Source organism: Triturus cristatus, chromosome 1_2 (genome assembly GCF_964204655.1).
Source record: "Triturus cristatus chromosome 1_2, aTriCri1.1, whole genome shotgun sequence".
Lineage (NCBI taxonomy): Eukaryota > Metazoa > Chordata > Amphibia > Caudata > Salamandridae > Triturus > Triturus cristatus.
Window position 1 is genome coordinate 480,267,257 of NC_140580.1, and position 12,025 is coordinate 480,279,281.

The 12,025-nt window shown below is 52.1% G+C and overlaps 1 long non-coding RNA gene across 1 annotated transcript; it reads right to left on the minus strand.

Annotated features, from left to right (window-relative positions):
• Positions 1–7,531: 7,531 nt before the first annotated feature.
• LOC146867519 (uncharacterized) lies at positions 7,532–10,521 on the minus strand. The gene is made up of 2 exons (XR_014961775.1): positions 9,088–10,521; positions 7,532–8,794 (listed from the first exon to the last, which is right to left on the minus strand). It is a non-coding gene; the product is annotated as an uncharacterized LOC146867519 (long non-coding RNA).
• Between the last annotated feature and the right edge of the window lie 1,504 nt (positions 10,522–12,025).

The window sequence follows — 12,025 nt, forward strand, 5'->3', positions numbered from 1 at the left end:
CTGCTGGGAGTCCTCTGCACCCACCCCCATGTCTCTGTCCACTGCTGGTAGTGATCTGCACCCACCCCTCATATGTCTGTCCACTGCTGGGAGTCCTCTGTACCCACCCCTCATATGTCTGTCCACTGCTGGGAGTCCTCTGCACCCACCCCACATATGTCTGTCCACTGATGGGAGTCCTCTGCACCCACCCCTCATATGTCTGGACACTGCTTGTAGTGATATGCCCCACCCCTCATATGTCTGTCCACTGCTGGGAGTCCTCTGCACCCACCCCTCATATGTCTGTCCACTGCTGGGAGTCCTCTGCACCCACCCCTCATATCTCTGTCCACTGCTGGTAGTGATCTGCACCCACCCCTCATATGTCTGTCCACTGCTGGGAGTCCTCTGCACCCACCCCTCATATGTCTGTGCACTGATGGGAGTCCTCTGCACCCACCCCTCATATCTCTGTCCACTGCTGGTAGTGATCTGCACCCACCCCTCATATGTCTGGACACTGCATGTAGGGATATGCACCCACCCCTCATATGTCTGTCCACTGCTGGGAGTCCTCTGCACCCACCCCCATGTCTCTGTCCACTGCTGGGAGTCCTCTGCACCCGCCCCTCATATCTCTGTCCACTGCTGGTAGTGATCTGCACCCACCCCTCATATGTCTGTCCACTGCTGGGAGTCCTCTGCACCCATCCCTCATATGTCTGGACACTGCTGGTAGTGATATGCACCCACCCTCATATGTCTGTCCACTGCTGGGAGTCCTCTGCACCCACCCCCATATGTCTGTCCACTGCTGGGAGTCCTCTGCACCCACCCCTCATATGTCTGTCCACTGCTGGGAGTCCTCTGCACCCACCCCTCATATGTCTGGACACTGCTGATAGTGATATGCACCCACCCCTCATATGTCTGTTCACTGCTGGGAGTCCTCTGCACCCACCCCTCATATCTCTGTCCACTGCTGGGAGTCCTCTGCACCCACCCCACATGTCTCTGTCCACTGCTGGTAGTGATCTGCACCCACCCCTCATATGTCTGTCCACTGCTGGGAGTCCTCTGCACCCACCCTTCATATGTCTGGACACTGCTGGTAGTGATAAGCACCCACCCCTCATATGTCTGTCCACTGCTGGGAGTCCTCTGCACCCACCCCCATATCTCTGTCCACTGCTGAGAGTCCTCTGCACCTACCCCTCATATCTCTGTCCTCTGCTGGTAGTGATCTGCACCCACCCCTCATATGTTTGTCCACTGCTGGGATTCCTCTGCACCCACCCCTCATATGTCTGTCCACTTCTGGGAGTCCTCTGCACCCACCCCTCATATGTCTGTCCACTGCTGGTAGTGATAGGCACCCACCCCTCATATGTCTGTCCACTGCTGGGAGTCCTCTGCACCCACCCTCATATCTCTGTCCACTGCTGGTAGTGATCTGCACCCACCCCTCATGTGTATGTCCACTGCTGGGAGTCCTCTGCACCCACCCCTCATATGTCTGGGCACTGCTGGGAGTCCTCTGCACCCACCCCCATATCTCTGTCCACTGCTAGTAGTGATATGCACCCACCCCTCATATGTCTGTCCACTGCTGGGAGTCCTCTGCACCCACCCCTCATATGTCTCTCCACTGCTGGGAGTCCTCAGCAGCCACCCCTCATATCTCTGTCCACTGCTGGGAGTCCTCTGCACCCACCCCTCATATGTCTGGACACTGCTGGTAGTGATATGCACCCAGCCCTCATATGTCTGTCCACTGCTGGGAGTCCACTGCACCCACCCCCATATGTCTGTCCACTGCTGGTAGTGATCTGCACCCACCCCTCATATGTCTGTCCACTGCTGGGAGTCCTCTGCACCCATCCCTCATACGTCTGGACACTGCTGGTAGTGATATGCACCCACCCTCATATGTCTGTCCACTGCTGGGAGTCCTCTGTACCCACCCCTCAAATGTCTGTCCACTGCTGGGAGTCCTCTGCACCCACCCCTTATATGTCTGTCCACTGCTGGGAGTCCTGGGCACCCACCCCTCATATGTCTGTCCACTGCTGGGAGTCCTCTGTACCCACCCCTCAAATGTCTGTCCACTGCTGGGAGTCCTCTGCACCCACCCCTCATATATCTGTCCACTGCTGGTAGTGATCTGCACCCACCCCTCATATGTCTGTCCACTGCTGAGAGTCCTCTGCACCCACCCCTCATATGTCTGTCCACTGCTGGGAGTCCTCTGCACCCACCCCTCATATGTCTGTCCACTGCTGGGAGTCCTCTGCACCCACCCAATATATGTCTGTCCACTGCTGAGAGTCCTCTGCACACACCCCTTATATGTCTGGACACTGCTGGTAGTGATATATACCCACCCCTCATATGTCTGTCCACTGCTGGGAGTACTCTGCACCCACCCCCATATATCTGTCCACTGCTGGGAGTCCTCTGCACCCATCCCTCATATGTCTGTCCACTGCTGGGAGTCCTCTGCACCAACCCCTCATATGTCTGTCCACTGCTGGGAGTCCTCTGCACCCACCCCTCATATGTCTGTCCACTGCTGGTAGTGATATGCACCCACCCCTCATATGTCTGTCCACTGCTGGGAGTCCTCTGCACCCATCCCCATATCTCTGTCCACTGCTGGGAGTCCTCCACACCCACCCCTCATATGTCTGTCCACTGCTGGGAGTCCTCTGCACCCACCCCTCATATGTCTGTCCACTGCTGGTAGTGATATGTACCCACCCCTCATATGTCTGTCCATTGCTGGTAGTGATCTGCACCCACCCCTCATATGACTGTCCACTGCTGGGAGTCCTCTGCTCCCACCCCTCATATGTCTGTCCACTGCTAGTAGGTATCTGCACCCACCCCTCATATGTCTGTCCACTGCTGGGAGTCCTCTGCACCCACCCTCATATCTCTGTCCACTGCTGGGAGTCCTCTGCACCCACCCTCATATCTCTGTCCACTGCTGGTTGTGATCTACACCCACCCTCATATGTCTGTCCACTGCTGGGAGTCCTCTGCACCCACCCCTCATATGTCTGTCCACTGCTGGTAGTGATATGCACCCACCCCTCATATGTCTGTCCACTGCTGGGAGTCCTCTGCACCCACCACCATAAGTCTGTCCACTGCTGGGAGTCCTCTGCACCCACCCCTCATATCTCTGTCCACTGCTGGTAATGATCTGCACCCACCCCTCATATGTCTGTCCACTGCTGGGAGTCCTCTGCACCCACCCTCATATCTCTGTCCACTGCTGGGAGTCCTCTGCACCCACCCTCATATCTCTGTCCACTGCTGGTTGTGATCTACACCCACCCTCATATGTCTGTCCACTGCTGGGAGTCCTCTGCACCCACCCCTCATATGTCTGTCCACTGCTGGTAGTGATATGCACCCACCCCTCATATCTCTGTCCACTGCTGGGAGTCCTCTGCACCCACCACCATAAGTCTGTCCACTGCTGGGAGTCCTCTGCACCCACCCCTCATATCTCTGTCCACTGCTGGTAATGATCTGCACCCACCCCTCATATGTCTGTCCACTGCTGGGAGTCCTCTGCACACACCCCCATATCTCTGTCCACTGCTGGTAGTGATATGCACCCACCCCTCATATGTCTGTCCACTGCTGGTAGTGATCTGCACTCACCCCTCATATGTCTGTCCACTGCTGGGAGTCCTCTGCACCCACCCCTCATATGTCTGTCCACTGCTGGGAGTCCTCTGCACCCACCCCTCATATCTCTGTCCACTGCTGGTAGTGATCTGCACCCACCCCTCATATGTCTGTCCACTGCTGGGAGTCCTCTGCACCTACCCCTCATATGTCTGTCCACTGCTGGTAGTCCTTTGCACCCACCCCTCATATGTCTGTCCACTGATGGGAGTCCTCTGCACCCACCCCTCATATGTCTGGACACTGCTTGTAGTGATATGCACCCACCCCTCATATGTCTGTCTACTGCTGGGAGTCCTCTGCACCCACCCCCATGTCTCTGTCCACTGCTGGTAGTGATCTGCACCCACCCCTCATATGTCTGTCCACTGCTGGGAGTCCTCTGTACCCACCCCTCATATGTCTGTCCACTGCTGGGAGTCCTCTGCACCCACCCCACATATGTCTGTCCACTGATGGGAGTCCTCTGCACCCACCCCTCATATGTCTGGACACTGCTTGTAGTGATATGCCCCACCCCTCATATGTCTGTCCACTGCTGGGAGTCCTCTGCACCCACCCCTCATATGTCTGTCCACTGCTGGGAGTCCTCTGCACCCACCCCTCATATCTCTGTCCACTGCTGGTAGTGATCTGCACCCACCCCTCATATGTCTGTCCACTGCTGGGAGTCCTCTGCACCCACCCCTCATATGTCTGTCCACTGATGGGAGTCCTCTGCACCCACCCCTCATATCTCTGTCCACTGCTGGTAGTGATCTGCACCCACCCCTCATATGTCTGTGTTAGAAAAGGTAGACGGACCGGGAGGGTCGGCCGGGGTCAGGAGGAGAGGTCTCCGGGGAGAGCCGTCTCCAGCGATCGTACAGACAAGTAACTTCCCCCCCCCACAGACAGATATCACACACGGATAAGGTTCAGCGTTCTTTATAAGCACTTATTTAAGGTACGGTTGAATGGTACAAGGAGGTCTGGACTCAGGGGTCCCCTCGATTAGAGTCTCGCAAGGTAGGGAAGGGGGTAGCGGGGCAGTCTATTTACCAATCAGGTAGTTCTGATGAGATGATGATGAGCTCACAATCCTCGAGCTTGGTGGTTAGGTGGTACGGGCCGCGGCAGCGCCAGCAGGTCCCGGTGTGGATGGTCGATACAACGGGCCGCGGCAGCGCCAGCAGGTCCCCGGAAGATATACGGTCCGCGGCAGCGCCAGCAGGTCCCGGTGAGGATGGTCGTTACAACGGGCCGCGGCAGCGCCAGCAGGTCCCCGGGAGATATACGGTCCATGGCAGCGCCAGCAGGTCCCGGTGAGGATGGTCGTTACAACGGGCCGCGGCAGCGCCAGCAGGTCCCAGGAAGATGACTGTTGCAGAAGGCCGCGGCAGCGCCAGCAGGCAGGACGATGGTTCACAAGAGCGGCTACGGCAGCGCCAGTAGACCGTCAAGGTTGAGTTCACTCGGTGTCTCTCGACTCCAGGATACAACTGCCTTCCTGCTCCGGAGCTGCCTCAGTTATAGGGCTGGTGCCCTTTGATGTCCGGACCCTCGCACTTGGAGGTCGGAGGGTCCGGGATGAAGGTGTCCAGACACCCAGCAGGGGGTGGAGCCAGTGCCTGGGGGAAGCTGGGGGCGATCGGCACCTGGCGGGGGAGAGCCCTTGACAGTTCGTTCTCCCATTGACTTGCCAAGTGGTCCGCTCACCTCCTGGGTGGATGGTGGTGCCGGGATGTCGGGGCCGGCCAGGCCCGGGGTTAGGGTCGAGGGGAGGCCATGCGGCCACGTGGTGCAGGGCCCCCGATGGCGGCTTGACCCGGCCGGGGAAGCCGGTGGGGCTGGACCCCGTGATGAGTAGGGGTCCGAGGGCAGAGGGTCCGTCGGGAGACGGAGTACAGGTGCTTGTCGTGGGGATATGCCAGGTGGGCCGGAGTTCGGGCCCTGTCGAGCGGGGAGGGAGCAAGCCGTCTGTGAGGCCTGTCCAACATGCGTCCCCCCCAGCTGAAGGCGGGGAGAGTCACCCATCTCCTTGGGGACTCTCTTCGTCGAGGCGGAAAAAGCGGGACAGGCCATCCGCGTTGGCGTGGTCTTGGCCTGGTCGGTGCTCCACGGTGAAGTCCATTCCCTGCAGGGAAATGGACCAGCGCAAGAGTTTTGGGTTTTCCCCCCGCATCTGCATCAGCCATTGCAGGGGTCGATGGTCGGTTTGTACCCGGAAGTGGGTACCGAAGAGATAGGGTCGGAGCTTTTTGAGGGCCCACACTACTGCAAATGCCTCCCTCTCGATGGTGCTCCAACGCTGTTCTCGGGCCAGGAGACGTCGACTGATGAAGGCCACCGGCTGGTCATGACCTTCGGGGTTCAACTGAGAGAGGACGGCTCCGATGCCGTGGTCGGAGGCGTCGGTCTGCACCACAAATTCCCGACTGTAATCGGGGGCCTGGAGCACCGGGGCGGTGCACAGGGCGGCCTTCAGCTCCTCGAAGGCCGCTTGACAATCAGGAGTCCAGTTGACCCGCTGTTCTGCTTGGGTTTTTAGATCGGGTGGAACCTGCTCTACAGAGCCCTTCTAACCCAAATGCAGAACGTTACCCCCTCCCTAGGGCCTTTTTACACCTAAATAACCACATATATGCGTACCACCTAAGGACAGGGAATTCCTATTATAATTATATATGGAGGCCTCACAGCCTCGCAATCTCAGACCCAAAATCTCCTACCCATTCGGCAGTGACACCCACAGTCTCGCGGCCCTTGTTAGACCCAGAATCTCCTACCCATTCGGCAGCGACACGCAAGGTCTCGCGGCCTTTGTTAGACCCAGAACCTCCTACCCATTCGGCAGCGACACTCAAAGTCTCGCGGCCTGTGTTAGACCCAGACTCTTCTACCCATTCGGCAGCGACACTCAAAGTCTCGCGGCCTTTGTTAGACCCAGAATCTCCTACCCATTCGGCAGCGACACTCAAAGTCTCGCGGCCTTTTGTTAGACCCAGAACCTCCTACCCATTCGGCAGCGACACTCAAAGTCTCGCGGCCTTTGTTAGACCCAGAACCTCCTACCCATTCGGCAGCGACACTCAAAGTCTCGCGGCCTTTGTTAGACCCAGAATCTCCTACCCATTCGGCAGCGACACTCAAAGTCTCGCGGCCTTTGTTAGACCCAGAACCTCCTACCCATTCGGCAGCGACACTCAAAGTCTCGCGGCCTTTGTTAGACCCAGAATCTCCTACCCATTCGGCAGCCTGCAAAGTTCTCACGGTCCCAGACGGACCCAGGTACTCCTACTTCAAACAGCAGCCTTACTAGTGGCGGTCTCGCGGTCCCTGGCGAACCCAGATACACCTACCTCAACGGCAGCTACAAAGTACTCGCGGTTCCTGTCGAACCCAGATACTCCTACCTCAAATAGCAGCCTTAACACGAGCCCATCCTATGATTACCACGACATACAACAGGGGAATCAGTACTACCACATATCAGATCACACAAAGACCGCTAGTTGAGCACAACCTGTTCTCCGGTTTGAGGAGCTCCCTTCTCCCTTATTCAGTTACTACTTACCTGTCCAGGATTCACATCTGTTCAGATCAAGACAACCGACTAGAAGAATAGGCTATCCTCTCATACGAGAACACGCAGCACATGTTGGGGCATTATAATCGGGACCACTATTTATATATCAGATCACACAGAGACTGTTAGTTGAGCACAACCTGTTCTCCAGTTTGAAGAGCTCCCTTCTCCCTTATTCAGTTACCGCTTACCTGTCCAGGATTCACGTCTGTTCAGATCAAGACAACTGACTAGAAGAATGGGCTATCTTCTCATATAAGAACACGCAGTACATACTGAGACATTACCATCGGGACACTTTATTACTCATACATTTACAATCGCATAACATAGCAATATAATGTGTAACCTACAAAGAAAAGCGAAAGGTTAAGTTGTATACTCTAATAGTAATAGACAACCTGCAAGGAAAGTGAAAGGTTAAGTTATATACTTCAATAGTAGAGGGTTAACATCACCTGGTTATATATATTCAAAGGTCATCTAGGTTCCCTTCCCGTCTGCGCCTTGGCTTCGCCTGGAAGTCACACCTTTGCAGTCACAGATTTACTCCCTTCTCTGTTTCCCCCGAGTCACTGGAACCTCCTCCTCATTAGTTAATCTCTTCTCTTTAGATTCAGGTTCATCATCTGTCTTCCCTGGAATAAGTAGTAGCTTTACTGCTAACGGCCAGATGCCGCCTACGGTCTAGAAGCAAGTGCCAGTCTCTGCCTCAGACTTTCACTAATATAGATGTGCATTCTCTCATGGAAATTTCCAGCTCGAAACCTGCCGCCCACCAAATTCCTGTACCTCCCCGTGCCAAGGACACGTTCCCAGCCGGCCGGCCTGTTGTAGTGTCTTCAGCATGAAGGAGAATACAATCCTTCGATAAGGGCCGGCCTGAACCGGTTCTCTTCCAAGCGAATAACACCTTCTAACTAAAACACTGCCTATGACCTAGAAACTTCCCAAGCTGCTAGAGCAGGAGGAAAGATGGAGTCTCTCCCATTTAAGGCCTACCAGGCCTGAATGCAGCACAGCTCCATTAGATACCCTTACTACAGAACATATTACCCCTAATGCTAACGAATCTATCCCCTAGGATATGTATGCAAACCCTGATCTATGGGGAAGAACACAGGGTCATGTTGAAGTGCCTAATAAATAGGCTCTATACACTACTCTAACCCTTAGACTTGAATGGAAAGAGACTGAAGTCACATGGACTGCCCTGCAACACCGGAAGGCCGGGAAAATCGAGCAGTACATTCCACCCTTGACTTCAGTCTATTATACATTCAATAAACATGCTTTCCCGTTTAAGGCCTACCAGGCCTGAATTCAACACAGCTCTATGCAATACCCTCACTATAGGGCAAGTTATTCTCAAGGCTAACAAATCCATCCCCTAGGATATGTATGCAAACCCTGATCTAGGGGGAAGGACACAGGATCATGTTGAAGTGCCTAATATCTCTCCCGTTTAAGGCCTACCAGGCCTGAATTCAGCTCCATGAAATACCCTCACTATAGGGCAAGTTATCCTCAAGGCTACCGAATCTATCCCCTAGGCTATATGTGCAAACCCTGATCTATGGGGAAGAAGTGCCTAATAAATAGGCTCTATACACTACTCTAACCCTTAGACTTGAATGGAAAGAGACTGAAGTCACATGGACTGCCCTGCAACACCGGAAGGCCGGGAAAATCGAGCAGTACATTCCACCCTTGACTTCAGTCTATTATACATTCAATAAACATGCTTTCCCGATTCAGGCCTACCAGGCCTGAATTCAACACAGCTCTATGAAATACCCTCACTATAGGGCAAGTTATCCTCAAGGCTACTGTACCTATCCCCTAGGCTATGTGTGTAGGCCCTGAGCTATGGGTAGGAGCACGGGATTGTGTCACAAATGTCTAATAGCTAGGCCCTATTCACTACTCCAGTCCTTAGACTCGGATGGAAAGAGACTGAAGTCATATGGACTGCCCTGCAACACCGGAAGGCCGGGAAAATCGAGCAGTACATTCCACCCTTGACTTCAGTCTATTATAAAAAAAAAACGAACTGATCTATGTCTAGTACCAGGTGTGCAGAATTGAAGCATTAAAGGAATACACGTGAATAGAGCAACAGATAGAAATCAAAATGCCGATAATAATCAAAATACCTAACAATCGTGTCCATGTTTAAGCAAAAGATAATCAATGGCTGCTCTATTTTGCAAAATGGCTCTACGTTCACCCTGGGCGTCTAATAGTAAGTCGGATAAGACTGTAGAAGTATGATTAATAGATTTGACCATCCAGCAGGCCATTTTCCAAATAGATTTGGCATTATAGACTGCCAAAGCAGAAACACCAATAATTCTCATCCACACAACTTTACACCCACAGAGAAATTTGAAGCAAGGTAGAGTCAAAAGGCAGAATCACATTAGACCACGGCAAAGCCAATAGGTCGAAATCATAATTCACCTAACCTAAATAACATTATACGCTAAATCCCTCAGTATACAACGTTGAGCACATGTGTGCACCACCACCCACAAGACTGCACCTCAACATACCATACCTTCTATTCTTGGAAAGACTATTTCACTAAAAGGCAGAACACACTTAGGTCAGTACAGAATGGTGGTGGTTGAGGGTCACCATAGAGTGTCAGACCACAAGAGGCTGATTCACTACTTTGCACCCCATGACCCTCGATCATCACCATTCGCATATGTCAAAAACAAAATCTAGCAAATAGCAACTGTATTACATAAGTGAAAAGAAAAATGATCATGAAAGTACTGCATATCGCAGTTGAAAGCAACTAAATTAAAAGTCACAACTACTAAAAAGCACATGTCGAAACAGCAACTCATATTGTGAAGCTGCCACACAAAAATACATAGCTCAACACAAAGCATGACTTGAAAAGCAGCAAAAAAAAAAAAAAAAACTCATCAAAGGTATGTGATAATCACTGTAGAGCAAATAAAGTTTGCATTCTCCAAACACATGTAGGAGCCACAACTACAGGAGCAGCTAGAAATAGCTCATAGACATCCGGATACACGTGGAATGGATACAGAAAATAAATCAAGCAAGCTATTGAACGGTCCCAATGCTTCTAATGATTAAACTGGAAACTCCACTGTCAAACTCAGATATAGTAGCAAAAGCCACAAGTTATCACCGTTCACTAACCCAAAAAAAAAAAGTATCTACTCAGAGTGCTGCAGAGCGTCTCTATTCATGTCCATCCCTAAAAAAAAAAAAAAAAAAAAAAAAAAAAAAAAAAAACAGTCCTGCAGTATGAAAAAAAAACACACCGCCTTCATGCAAACAACGTTGGCCGCACGTGAAGGAAAAAAGTTCCATACTTCGACGATCCCATGTCGCTTGGAAAGAAGCAGGCCATCATGCTCTCCGGTACACATCAGCAGCTGTATCTTCTTGATAAGGGAGGACCCCATGCAGTCTGGATAGCCACCGGCATCAGCCGCCACCGTCTCGTATTACTCCAGGCTTGGGGGGGGGGAGGGAAGGGAAGGGGGGAGGGGAGGGGAGAGGGAGGGCCCCACTCACACGGGAGAAGGGAGTCCCACTCACACGCGGAGAACTGGGCGAATCTGGAAAAGAAACAAGAATCACTATTCTTGCAAAGAACATTTTCAAAAGTACAATATTTTAATTTCTGTCTATATAGGTCTCCTCCAGCTCTGGGGAATCGTGTAATAATACCACTAACACGTTAGCCTCTAAAGTCTTGATAAAATCCCTCTGTTTCAATACACAGCAAGAAGGGCTGGGGCAGTCTCCTTCTCTGACTTCTCTCAGTGCACCCCTCACAAGTTCAGCCCCCCTTCACAAATCTCCGCGGACTCTAAATGGCCTCTTGCCAAAGATAACAAGCAGGGACTACTCCGCCTTCAAGGTTGGAGAGAATTGCACGCCTGCCAACTCACTTGGACTGTCTGCGACTCTGCTCATGGGGGGGGGGGCCTGCGCCTGTGCAAGCCTCCCAGACAGTTATGCCCAGGAAGCTGTCTCTACCCACGGAGGAGAGGAGCTGAGATGAGATGACCCCTCCCGTAGGAATTCCTTCCCGGACTTCACAGAACTCAACGCAAGGCTCCCAAACAGCAATCTAAAAGACGCTGTCAAATGACCCACTGCCAGAACAGCTATTTTACAGGTCTGAGAGGAAAAATAGCTGTAACTACTGCTTACCTCAAGCAAGCTCAATCTGAAAATGCTCTCCCATAGGTAAATCACATAGCCTCTAACCCAGCTTTGTTCAGTATTTGTTGGGGCGCAAAAGCACAATATGTGCCCAGCATCTGAAATTAAAAGGGACCTATTAATTCCCTGCACTTTCCTGTGACTATAAAGGGGCACATTGCTCTAGAAGCACCTTAGGAAATAAATGTACATGTTAATGAAGAGACCACATATCAGACTCATTGTACAAAATCAGCTGTGCACATCGAAAATCACATTGTTGCAATCATCTTGTAAAGCAAAATATATCATACAGAGTCAAGTGTAAATTATGTCCGCAACCGGTGATCGAGAAGCTTACAACATGAGTCTGTTTACTTTTATGCACATTCCATGCAGGCTGAGAAAGCTCCCTAGAGGAATTAATTAAAACCGCCTGCGTAGCTCATAGCCTGCCAGCATTCTTTGTTACACTAATCAAACCTGAATCATTCTGGCATGGAAAAGTGAACAACTTCACAGCCTGGTACACGTTTAATTTTGACGTCAAAGATATATTAGCAAACTGGGCAT